Here is a 13,543-nt window from a genome sequence, read left to right as displayed (position 1 = left end):
TAGTGTCTGTCTGTCTCTTTTGTCTTGTTCCATGCATACATTATTATCTTTCTTCTTCTCTTTATTTCGTTTTTTTTCTCTTTTTCTCTTTTCATCTTTCAGCGTTTTCATAATTCTTTTTTTCTTTTTTTGGGTCTCCTGTGTTGTTGGTTTTTCTATTTGTTTTTCTATTTCAGTTTCGTTCAATATTTTTCACTTTCTTTTTATTTTCCTATTTTTATTCTATTTTATTTTCTCTGTGTGCTTCATTTCTCCTCCGTTGTTGTCATTCTTATTGTTATTATTTTTATCATATTCTCTTCTCTTCCAACATTTGTTAATTTCCTTTCTCCATGAATTCTTTGGTATGTAAACTTTTCTTTTTCTCTTTTGTTTGTTTTGTGTATTGCTTTTATTTTTCCTGGTTTATCAATTTATTTTTCTACTTCACTTTCGTTCCGTATTTTTCTTTTCACAGATTATCAGTTTTCCTTTTTATTTTCTTTTTCTTTTTTTCTCTGGGTGCGCTTCATTACTCCCTCGTCTTTGTTATCCTTCCTGCCATTATTTTTATCATATTCGCTTTTCTTCCAACATTTATTCATTTCCTTTCTCGTATCTTCCTGACGTCTTTTCTGGTAAACTTTTGTCTCTTCCTCTTTTTTTTTTTTCTATCTCTGTCTCCGTCTTTTATAACTTCCGTGTGTGTTGTTTGTTGCTTGTATTTTTCCTTTTTTTCAGTTTTTCATTTAGTCCAGTCAATATTTTTTCTTCGCATCATTTATTCTTTTGTCCGTAAGCTGTTCTCCCCTCCCTCTTTCCCTTTTATCTTTGTGAGCTTCCTAACTTCTTTTATTTATGTTCTTTATTTTTGTTGTTTCCAGTTTTCTCGATCATTTTGTCCAATATATATTTTTTTCTCCGTAACTTCATGAACTCTTTGGTAGATAAACTTTGCTCTTTCTTTCTCTCTGTTCTCCTTATTTGTGATCTATATATAACTTTTTTCCGTTCTTTATCGCTCTTATGTCTTTTTCTCATTAGGTCAATATATATTTTTTTCTGTCATTATGAACCTTCCTTGTAGCTAAACTTTGCCCTTCTTTCTTTTTTTATATCTATTTGTGTGTGCTGTGCAAGTTATTTTTTGTGATCTTTTTCGCTTTTTTTTACAACAAAGGAGACGGCTCAAGGGCAACAAAAAGAGTGAACAAAAAGCCCGCTACTTGCCGCTCCCATAACAGATAAGAGTTTGTTTGTTTGTTTGATAAGATATGTTTAGTGTTGCTTCTCATTTAGTTTAAGATTTTTTTTTTCTGTCTTCTCATAAATAACTCTTTGTAAGTAAAAGTTTCTCTTCTTTTTTCTTCTTTCTCTTCTTTCTTCTTCGTAACTTCTTTTCTTTTTCCCATGAAGTCCTCGATACATTTTGCCTCTTCTCTTCTTCAATCTTTTTATTTTATTTTGTAGTTAAACTTTATTTTCTTTTTTTCTCTCTTTGCGCTTTTCTATATTTCTTTCTTGTCCTTTTTTTTATTTAGTCTAGTATTTATTTTCTCTTATCAATTCATCCTTTTCCTCCTAACACAACTTTAATCCACTTTACAACTATTTCTTTCTTTACCTTTGTCTTTCTCGGTATTTAATTATTTTCCTTTTCCATTCCCTTTAATCCCCAAATATTTTCCCCACCCTCAGCCTTTTGTTTTCTCTCTCTCTCCCTGTTTTTATTTATCTATCTTCTGTACATTGTTTTCCATTCTTCCGCCTTTACAACCACCAGCTTTCTTTTTATTCTTCCATCCACTACATTCTTTCTTTCTGACACATTTTTTCCGCTTCCTGCAGACTTTTTCTCCATTTATCACTTCCATTGTACTTTTTCTCTCTTCCCTCTTTTATTTTTTAGCCCTTTCCCCCTCTCCCTCTTTCTTTTGCTAACCGTCCTGTCAGCGGCTTGCATATAAAAATTGAAAATCCTCCGAGTCCTTCTCATACTAGATTTTGTGTGTGGAGAATGTAGGAGGAGGAGGAGGAGGAGGAGGAGGAGGAAACATGGAAACATGGAAACATGGAAATGCAGGCAACAGAAAGCCTATTGGCTCATTACGAGGTCGCCCGCTTGGGTGATTTAATCTGCTCGACCGCCACTTGGGGCTTGGTGAGCAGATGAAAGCACCTCGATATTGAGGAGCAGATGGAAGCCCCTCGTTATTCAGTTTACTCCCGACGCAGCGAAATGACGGTCGATTCTATATTTGAAGGAGTTGATGGTATTCGCATTTACTACTTCTGAGGGAAGATTGTTCCAGTGGCGGATGACTCGGTTTGAAAAGAAACTCCTTCCAATGTCTGTGTTACATCGACTCGACTGAATGGGTAAACCGTTATTTCTAGTTCTTGAGTTGGTTTGCAGTTCAAAGAATTTGGAGTAATCGACGTTATTGAACTTTTTTAGATACTTGAAGACTTGGATCATATCCCCTCGTAGGCGTCTTTTCTCCAATGTAAAGAGATTGAGTCGCTTGAGTCGTTCCTCGTACGGTTGAGCCCTTAAGGTTGGAATCATCTTTGTGGTGGAGGAGAGGTAGGAAGGGGAGTGGTAGAAAGGGGAGGGAAGAGGAGAAATGGAGGGAAAAGAGGAGAGGTAAGGAGGGAAGGGGAGGGATGGAAACGGAAAGATAGGAGAGACAAGGGATTGGGTAAATAAAAGTGAAGTGAATAGGAAAATATAAAAGAAGAGGAAGGAAGGAAGAGAGAAGAAAAAGGGAGGGATATGGAGGAAAGAAAAGGAAGAGATAAGGGAAGGGGAAAATATGAAAAGAGAAGGGAAGAAAAGTAAGGAAGAAGGAATAGGAGGAATGAAGGAGGAGAGGAGAGAATGAAGGAAAATAGGAGAGAGAAGGGATGGGGGGAAAATAGGGTGAAAAGGGAAACACTGAAAAGATGAAGAAAGTTGAATAAATGAAGAGGAAGGAAGGAAAAGGGAGATATTGTGAGAAGAGAAAGAACAGTAAATAAACGAAGGAATAAATAGAAGAAAGGATAAAGTGACTGAAGAAGGTTAAGGAGGGAATGAGGAAGAGAGGAAGGAAAAGAATGTTAAAAGAAAGACTTGAAGAGGTAGGGAGGAGAAAATGAGGAGGGGGAGAGGGAAAAAGGAGGAGGAAGAGAACGAGGACGAGGAGGAGGAGGAGGAGGAGGAGGAGGAAGGTGTAAATGCAACAATAACAGAAGCTAAAGAAAAGAAAATAAGAAAAAGAAAACAAAACAAAACAAAAGAGTAAATAAGAAAATCAGCAGAAGGTGGAGAGGGATAACAGATCATAAAAAGGAGAGATTACATGACAGGTGGAGGAGGAGGAGGAGGAGGAGGATCAGGACGAGGAGAGGGAATGGTCAAGAACGAATGTCAGGGAAAGGAAAGAACGGGAGAGGAAGATGGGGAAGGAGAAAAGAAGATAAAGAAAAAGAAAAAAGAAGAATGCTGACGAGAAACAAAAGAAAAGAAAGAGGGAGAGGAGATGAGAGAAATGGAAGAAAGGAAGAACGAAGGGGAAGAAAAAGAAAGAGGAAGAGGAAGGAGAGAGGAAGGATACGAGAAGCGAGAGGAAAGACAAAGAGAAGAGGAGGGGGAAAAGATAAAAGAGGGGAAAAAGTCGAAATAGAAGAAAATTGAATAAAAGAGAAGGAAAGAAAAGGGAAGGGAAAGGAAATGAAGGGAGGAAAAGAGAAGGGAAGGGCAGGCAAGTAAAGAGAAGGGAAGGGAAGAGAAGTGAAGGAAAGGAAAGGAAGAGAGGAGAAGGGAAGAAGAGATGTAAAGAGAGAGAAAATGAAAGGATATGCAATGAGAGAAAGGTAAATGGAAAGGAAATAAGGAAGAGAGAGATATACACCATTTGCACCTGTTTTCCTACCTTGATTACGTTCTCGCCTCAGGTAAACGAGACAGACGGTTTTTTTGGTGAGACAGACACGCCACCACCACCACCACGACCACCACCACCATCACCACCACTACAACCACCACCACTACAACCACCGCCACTACAACCACCACCACCACTACCATCATCACTTCCACCACCACCACCATCATCACCACCATCATCATCACCATCACCAGTATCAACACCAACACCACCACTTTCTATTTTTGTCTATTTATACTTGTGTGTGTTGCCCTTGACCTAAGTAACTGACTGACTGACTGACTGAAAAAAGCGAACTCAAATAATTTCGCTGAGATCAAAAACTTTTCAGAAATGTTCGATTCATCTATCATTGTTATGGTAATGTTTGTATTCACAATCTCTCTCTCTCTCTCTCTCTCTCTCTCTCTCTCTCTCTCTCTCTCTCTCTCTCTCTCTCTCTTTCCCTATATATTTATCTCTCTGGTATGTGAGTTTATGTGCGTCCTTGAGAGAGAGAGAGAGAGAGAGAGATGAATAGCAGTCGTAAGTAAGAATCGGGTTCTGATTAGGGAGGCGAGGAGGTACGGGGAAAATTATGGAGGAGGAGGAGGAGGAGGATAAGAAAAAGATAAATATGTGAGTAAATTGTCAGAAAAGGAGCAGAGAGAGAGAGAGAGAGAGAAATAAAACTAAGTAGCATTAACATATTAATCTCACGAATGAAAAGACGACATTTTTAAGGAAAATTTATGTAAATGCACCAACCTAATCTGCTTAACATTCTCTCTCTCTCTCTCTCTCTCTCTCTCTCTCTCTCTCTCTCTCTCTCTCTCTCTCTCTCTCTCTCTCTCTCTCTCTCTCTCTCTCTCTCTCTCTCTCTCTCTCTCTCTCTCTCTCTCTCTCTCTCTCTCTCTCTCTCTCTCTCTCTCTCTCTCTCTCTCTCTCTCTCTCTCTCTCTCTCTCTCTCTCTGTCTATCCATCTTTCTGTCTTCCTTTCTTCTTTCGCAACTTGCATCGTTAATTCCTGCTTCTCACATTTCATTTTTTCTTCCTCCTCCTCCTCTTCCTCTTGCTCCTCTTGTTCCTCTTTCTCTTCCTCCTCCTCCATTTCCTGTTCCTTTTGTTGCTGTTCGTATAATTCTATCCTGTTGATCTCATGTCTCCTTACTCTCTCTCTCTCTCTCTCTCTCTCTCTCTCTCTCTCTCTCTCTCTCTCTCTCTCTCTCTCTCTCTCTCTCTCTCTCTCTCTCTCTCTCTCTCACCTGGGCCGAATACCTGAGTGAGCTGTATGTCTTTATTTTTATCTTTCTTTCTCTTTGTCTGTCTGTCTCCGTCTCTCTGTTCCTCTCTCTAACTTTCTCTGCTTATCTTCCTCTTTCTCTGTCTGTCTTTCTCTCTGTGTATGTGTGTTTGTTTACTCGTTTGTTTGTATGTATTTATGATTGTATTTCTCTCTCTCTCTCTCTATCTATCTTTCTATCTATATCTGTCTATCTATTTATCCACCTATCTCTTGTTTTGTTTATAGTGTTTGTATGTATATAGATAGTTCTCTCTCTCTCTCTCTCTCTCTCTCTCTCTCTCTCTCTCTCTCTCTCTCTCTCTCTCTCTCTCTCTCTCTCTCTCACCTGTAATTATTCCCCTCACACACCTTCCTCGTAACTCAATCCACCTTCCCACTTACTCCAAATCGTCTTCCTTTGCTCCTTCTTTCCCCTTCCTCTTGTTTTCTCTCTCTCTCTCTCTCTCTCTCTCTCTCTCTCTCTCTCTCTCTCTCTCTCTCTCTCTCTCTCTCTCTCTCTCTCTCTCTCTCTCTCTCTCTCTCTCTCTCTCTCTCTCTCTCTCTCTCTCTCCTCGTTTATTTAGTATTTTATCGTCTCTCCTTACACAATGTCCTCTCCCTCTTCCTCTTCTGTCTCCTCCTCCTTCTCTTTCTCCTCTTCTTCTCCTCCTTTTGTGCATTGTTATTTTGTTTTCTTCTTCCTCCTCCTCCTTCTAGTTGTTCTTGTTTTCGTATTTACTTTACTCCTCCTCCTTCTCCTCCTCCTCCTTTATTTTGATCTTTTCCTCATTGTTTTTCTTTTATTATATTTTCTTTGCTTTTTCCAACTTGATATTTTTCTTTAGTCTTAATTAACTTTATCTTTTCTTTTCTTCTTTTTCATATAATCTTGAGCCCTTTATCTTCTTCCTCCTCCTCCTCCTCCTCCTCCTCTTCCTCCTCCTCTCTCCATTGTTACCTGTCCTTCACTTCTCACCTTTTCATTCCCTTTCCCTTTCACATGTCGCTTCGTTACCTTGCATCCTTGACTATTCTTGCTAATCCCTCTTCACTTCCTTCCTGTTATCCTCTTATCCTCCTCCTCCTTCTCCTCTTCCTGTTTCTTATTCCTCTACCCTTTGTTCTCCTCCTCGTCTTGTTGTCTTTTTGTTTTCTTGTCTCTAACCTCTTGTCTCTATTGTATTTGTGATCTATTTCAATCTCTCACCCTCTTTCTATTTTTGTCTTTCCCTCTTCTTTCTCCTCCTCCTCGTACGTTTTCTTTTTCGGCTCCTCCTCCTCCTCCTCCTCCTCCTCTTTGACTTATATAATTTTATCTTCTTTTAAACTTTGTATTCGTGTTTGTTAGTTATTTCAATCTCTCTCCTTCCTGTATGTTCCTTCTCCTCCTCTCCATTTTCGCTTCCTTTTCTTTTCCCTTCTTTCACCTTTCCTTTGCTTCCTCGTTGTCAGCAATCTCAATCTTTCTCTTTCTACATCCTCCTTCTCCTCCTCTCCCTCTCTTCCTCTTCGTTGACCTTTTATCTTCTTCCTCCCTCCTCCTCGACCTTTCCTTTGCCCCGTATCAGTCAGCAATCTCAACCTCTTCACCTTTCTCTCCCTTCACCTGTCTAGCTTTCTGTCACTCCTCCTCTCTACCTGTCAATCTCTGTATCTCTTTTTTTGTTGTTGTTGTGTTCTTCCTGAGAGTATCGTTACACTTAAAAACTCTTCCAATCTCTGTTCGTTTCTTTCCTACGTTGCTCTCTTTTCCTCCTATTCCTCCTCCTCCTCTTCTTCCTCTCTCTCTTTCCGTATCCTCCTTCCATCTTTGTTCCTCTATTTCCTGTCTACGTGTTATTTGCTTTCTCTGTTTCTTCTCATCCCTTATTCGTTCTCTCACTAACTGTTTTGATTTGCTTTTATCTGTTTCCTTTCCTACCTTTATTTTCTTCTTTCTCTGTTTCTTTTCTTCCTTAATTAATTCGTTTCTCTCTGATCGACTTAATTTTTTCATCTTTGCTTTTTTCCTTTCTTTTATATACTTTTCTTTCCCTATTCTGTTCCTCTATTTGTCCTTCCTCTAACCCATTTATTTGTTTCAATCCTAACTCTTGTATTCATTCCTATATACTCGTGTATTTATCCTTCATCCAGTCCCTACATACATCTGTACACACCTTCTATCAGTCCTTTAATCTTACCTGTATTGTGCTCTTTCTTTCCTGTATTCTTTCTTTTCTCTCATGTATGGCAGAAGTCACGATAGTCTGTTTTCTATTTCTTTCCAGTATTCAACTTTTCGTATATTTCAATTCTTAGCCTCATTCCATCCATACACACAGCTCTGCAGCCCTTCAATCAATGCTTATTCTAACCTGTGACCCTTTTTCTTTCAGGCATGGCAGGAGTCTCGCTGAGGAAGTCGAGGGACACAATACGAATGCCCTCCGACCTGCCTACCGAACCCTGAAGAAGCCCCGCTGCGCGCCTCCCTCTCTGGTGAGTGTTGCCTGGCCAGTATAATTAGAGGTGGTTGCTGCGTGTCAGTCGTGGATGGGGAAAGGTCTGGCAGGGCTGAGTACTTGGAGCAGGCTTCATTATTTCTTGGTCTTGTTATGAATTTGTTCTCTTTATTCGTCTTTTATTTCTGTTTATTTTTCTGTATTTCTCACGTGCCCATTTTCTCTCTTATTATTATTATTATTATTATTATTATTATTATTATTATTATTATTATTTTTCTCCATATGTTCTCTGTCTGTTTATTACCTCCGCCAACGAAGTTGGAGTAGGTTATATTTTCGGTCCAGTCAGTATGTGTATTTATTTATTTGTTTGTTTGTTCGTTAACAGTCTCCTATGCACCATTTTGTGGATATCTCAACCAGTTTTTCAGGGAAGCTTCGTGTCCATCCAGAATAGAACCCATTGAATCTTTGATGTCAAAGGTCAAAGGTCAAGGTCAGGGTCGCACAAAACGTCAGATTGGCCATAACTTCGGTTCTCGTCATCGTAGAGACTTCAGACTTGGTTTATATTTTAGCTCATGGAAAGACACACGTTGCATGTCCTTGACCTTGACCTTTGACCTTGACCTCGAAAAGTTCGCCCAAGGTCAAAGTTAAAAAAAATAGAATTTCATCAAATTTCGAAACAAATGCTTCCATATGATGCATAGGATCACAGTTGATGCCCATACCAATTTTCAGGACGATCTTTGGCGGAGGTGTGTACTATCCGAGTGCTATGCTTCTATTTCTCTCTTCTTTTTATTCCTCTTTTATTTGCTCTCCGTCTAACCTGTTGTTCTATATTACCTTTTTTTCCTGTTTATTTATTTTTTCTTGTACACTTCCATTATTTTCCATGTCTTTTTTTTGCCGTCTTCATTTTTGTGTTCCCAGTATAACCTGTAATTTGTACCCTTTTTTTCCTTAATTCAGCATGTGGACTCTATTCCGTAATCAGTGTTTCTCTCTCTCTCTCTCTCTCTCTCTCTCTCTCTCTCTCTCTCTCTCTCTCTCTCTCTCTCTCTCTCTCTCTCTCTCTCTCTCTCTCTCTCTCTCTCTCTCTCTCTCTCTCTCTCTCTCTCTCTCTCTCCGATATTCATTTTTCCTCACGCATATCACTCAATCACTCACTCACTCGCTCTCTCTCATTCACTTTTATTCCCATTCTTTTTTCTCTCTGTCTTCTGTCTTTCATCCCACGCAGCGATGTTTAGCAGACCGACTCGTCCTCCTTTTTCCTTCCTTCTTTTATTCACTCATTCATTCATTCCGTCACTTCTAATCCTTTCCACCTGTGTATTGATCCCTTCACACCTTTACCTGTTCCCTTAATTATTTACCTGTTTCGTTCTTACCTTTTGTCTGCATCTTTTCTTTTTATCTCAATCTGTTAACCTTTCACCTCCATGCTCACCTGTGCCCTTATCACTTTCACCTTTGTTTACCTTTTCATCATATATTCCTGTATCTTTGTCCCGCTTACCTTTAACCTTTTCACTTTTATGTTTACCTGTACATTATATTCACCTGTGTCGGTATCACTTTCCCTTTTGTTTACCTTTTCAATATATCTTTCCATTTTCTAGTGACTCTTATCTGTAACCTTTTCACCTTCATGTTTACCTGTTCATATGTACTTGTATACTAATTACTTTCACCTTTATGTCTACCTGTTCTCATCATGGCTACCTGTATTTTCAATTATCCTCACCTTCACGTCTGCGCTTTCATCAGATATACCTGTAACTTATCTATTCTTGACCTTGTACCGTTCTTACCTTTCCTTTTCCCTTGATATTTATTTATGTGTCACTTTTATATCTACCTGTCTGGCCTTTTGGCCTGTATGTACCGCCCTCATTTTACCTGTCCGCCTCACACCTTTACGTAACACCTGCCCGACACTCAATCATTATTTCAGATAACATCAACGATTCTACCACCCAGAATTTTTTTTAACGTGTTTGACCTTAGGAGTGAGGTATTGTGTTGCGTTGTGTTGGGTTGTGCTGGGTTGGGTTGGGCTTGGGTTGGGTTGGGTATGTTGTGTTGTGTTGTGTTGTGTTGTGTTGTGTTGCGTTGCGTTGCGTTGCGTTGCGTTGCGTTGTATTGTATTGTATTGTATTGTATTGTATTGTATTGTATTGTGTTGTGTTGTGTTGTGTTGTGTGGTGTGGTGTGGTGTGGTGTGGTGTGGTGTGGTGTGGTGTGGTGTGGTGTGGTGTGGTGTGGTGTGGTGTGGTGTGGTGTGGTGTGGTGTGGTGTGGTGTTGTATTGAGATCGGTTTGGTTTAGATTGGGTTTGGCTGGGCTGGGTTGGGTTGGGCTGGGCTGGGTTGGGCTGGGTTGGGCTGGGCTGGGTTGGGCTGGGCTGGGCTGGGCTGGGTTGGGCTGGGCTGGGTTAGGTTGGGTTTGGCTAGGATGGGTTGGGATGGGGAGAGGAAGTAGAGGAAGTAGGAAAGGAGGAAGAGAAGAAGAAAATACAAGGAGGGTAATTTTTTATCAGTGCTTGGCAACATTGTAGGTTATCTCTCCTCCTGTGATGTACATGCACACACAGACAGAGACTAACAGACAAACAGGCAAACAGACGTACAGAAATATACAGACATACATTTATTAGAACCCTCCCTCTCATAGAACAACTGCAATAGCGATAAATACAAATAATATATATATATATATATATATATATATATATATATATATATATATATATATATATATATATATATATATATATATATATATATATATATATAAACCTTTACAATATAATAAACATAAATTCAAACAATAACATAGAGATAAGAATGACAATACACACAAATATAAGGATTAACATAGATACGGTGGCTGAGTGGTTAGCGTGCTGGGCTCACATTCACCACGCCATGGACAACGTCGGTTCGAATCCCCACGCTACCACTTGGGATTTTTCAGTCACCGCCGAGTGGCCTAAGACTACCCACATGCTGTCCAGAAGACCACCCATCAACCCGGACTCTAGAAGAAACTGTCCAGTGGATCAAAAATGAGTTCCCGAAGGCAGCATGAGCCAAGCATAACTGGCGCCACTATAAAAAAATTGCCTGCGCCACGACGGGCTTGGGCCGAGTATCTGGCCCCTGAAGAAAGCCTACCGGTGCTATAGGCGGGGATGTTAAAAAAAAAAAAAACATCACAAACTTTTACAACAAACATAAGACTTCAAACTACCATCTCAGGTCCATAAACAATGACAAGAGGAAGAAGAAGAGGAGTGATCTTAGTAAATAATAAACAAGAATACAACAAGATATATAAACTTTCTGGAGACTAAATTTTCTCCTACTTTTTTTCCTTTCCTTTTCTCTCTCTCCCTCTCGATCTATATCTATCTATCTATACCTATCTATCTATCTATCTGTCTGTCCAGTAAAAGCGACAAGAAGAAGAAGAGGAATAGTATATATATACCTAGTAATAGTAGTAAACATGAACATCGGATAACTTTGATAAATAATAACAAGGAGAATGGCAATGCTAGTGACGTACAGTCGGCTATAGAGAGTAGTGACACACTGTCCAGTAAGTTTCGTTCAGAAAGCGACATCTGGCAACCCCTCCACGCGACATGAAAATTATTATATCCTATCGAAATCGTACTTTTGTGGTGATTGGTGGTCACAGGTGCACTCTACATAATTTTAAGATAGATATTTATCAAAAGTGCCCGTCGCTAACGCTTAATAAATATTTTTTCTTTAGGCTCTGTCGCTACATTTTGACACGAGCTTTTAGTTTCGTTCAGATTTAGTCAAGAGCAACTCTAAGTTGTTTATCAAACTATGATACATTTAAAAATATACTGCACTTATTAGGGGAGATTGTTATGCCTTTAAACCAAAAACAAAAACTTCCTGACAGCCGAGATCTTGTTCTTTATAAAAAAAATTATACGTAATAATAGGCTATAAACGTTCATATGACGGCGCCGTCGACCGCGGGCCTTGGCTGGAGCAGCGGTATTCTATCAAAGCCCTTATGTCCGCAGGCACTGCAGTTGAGCTGTCACGTCAGTGGCTGTGGAAACGTATAATTTTTAATACCTAAAAAAATAGGAGAGAGAGAGAGAGAGAGAGAGAGAGAGACAGAGGTTGGGTGGGGACGAGAGACATGTCCATCAGCGACAAGGGGTCAGCTAGTCAGCGACACACACACACACACACACACACACACACACACACACACACACATACACACACACACACGTATTGTCTTTGAGGCTTTATAGTGACGGGAATTAATTAAGACTGCGAGTTAAACAGACCCTCAAGCCTATTTGCTGTTTGATGGTAAGGAGCATTAGTCACTGCCTGCCTCTGTGAAGGACAGCATTGCACACGGTATTTTCAAAGTTTAATAAGAAAAAGTGTTTCAGACTGTTCGTGATGTTTTACCTCGCCATCATCATCATCATGTAGAAGACATTCATTATCGCATTTCTAAATTGAATTCATGTAATCTGGTATATTTCTAACTACATTATATTATAATATAATATAATATTATACAATATTATAATTTCACGGTCACACACACACGGTACACACTGAAACGAGTCACTAACATCGCCAGTGAATGCGTCACCGTGGTATAGTTGCCAGATACCGCCACCAGGCTAAACATTCTGAAAACCGTGACACTACTCTCTAGCGTCGACTGTACATAATAGTCATGAAAGTGACCCCGATAACCAGTGGAAAGAAGAAGACGACGAAAAAGAAGAACAAAAACCAGAACATGAGCAAGAAAAAAGATAAGAAGAAGAAAGAGAATAGTAATAATAAAAAGAAGAAGAAGAATGAGAACAAAAGAACAAGAACTAGAACAAGAAAAAGAAGAAGAAAGAGAAGTGGACGAAAAAGAAGAACAAAAACCAGAACATGAGCAAGAAAAAAGATAAGAAGAAGAAAGAGAATAGTAGTAATAAAAAGAAGAACAAGAATGAGAACAAAAGAACAAGAACTAGAACAAGAAAAAGAAGAAGAAAGAGAAGTGGACGAAAAAGAAGAACAAGAACCAGAACATGAGCAAGAAAAAAGATAAGAAGAAGAAAGAGAATAGTAGTAATAAAAAGAAGAAGAAGAATGAGAACAAAAGAACAAGAACTAGAACAAGAAAAAGAAGAAGAAAGAGAAGTGGACGAAAAAGAAGAACAAGAACCAGAACATGAGCAAGAAAAAAGATAAGAAGAAGAAAGAGAATAGTAGTAATAAAAAGAAGAAGAAGAATGAGAACAAAAGAACAAGAACTAGAACAAGAAAAAGAAGAAGAAAGAGAAGTGGACGAAAAAGAAGAACAAGAACAAGAACATGAGCAAGAAAAAGAAGAAAAAGAAAAGAAGAAGGAGAATAGTAATAATAACAAGAAGAACAAGAATGAGAACAAAAGAACAAGAACTAGAACAAGAAAAAGAAGAAGAAAGAGAAGTGGACGAAAAAGAAGAACAAGAACAAGAACATGAGCAAGAAAAAAAGAAGAAGAAGGAGAATAGTAATAATAACAAGAAGAAGAAGAATGAGAACAAAAGAACAAGAACTAGAACAAGAAAAAGAAGAAGAAAGAGAAGTGGACGAAAAAGAAGAACAAGAACAAGAACATGAGCAAGAAAAAGAAGAAAACGAAGAAAAAGAAGGAGAATAGTAATAATAACAAGAAGAACAAGAATGAGAACAAAAGAACAAGAACTAGAACAAGAAAAAGAAGAAGAAGAAGAAAGAGAAGTGGACGAAAAAGAAGAACAAGAACAAGAACATGAGCAAGAAAAAGAAGAAAACGAAGAAAAAGAAGGAGAATAGTAATAATAACAAGAAGAACAAGAATGAGAACAAA

General features: G+C 38.9%; 1 long non-coding RNA gene across 1 annotated transcript in view; it reads left to right on the top strand.

Moving 5' to 3' along the window:
* LOC127000766 (uncharacterized) overlaps positions 1-13,543 on the top strand; it is a 114,970-nt gene that overhangs the window by 35,909 nt on the left and 65,518 nt on the right. Inside the window, exon 2 of the long non-coding RNA XR_007754495.1 lies at positions 7,554-7,656. This is a non-coding gene — a long non-coding RNA (uncharacterized LOC127000766). The remainder of the gene's footprint in view (positions 1-7,553; positions 7,657-13,543) is intronic.

Source organism: Eriocheir sinensis, chromosome 19 (genome assembly GCF_024679095.1).
Source record: "Eriocheir sinensis breed Jianghai 21 chromosome 19, ASM2467909v1, whole genome shotgun sequence".
Classification (NCBI taxonomy): Eukaryota; Metazoa; Arthropoda; class Malacostraca; order Decapoda; family Varunidae; genus Eriocheir; species Eriocheir sinensis.
The sequence above is the reverse complement of the archived record's forward strand: the minus strand, read 5'-3'. Positions and strand labels throughout refer to the sequence as shown.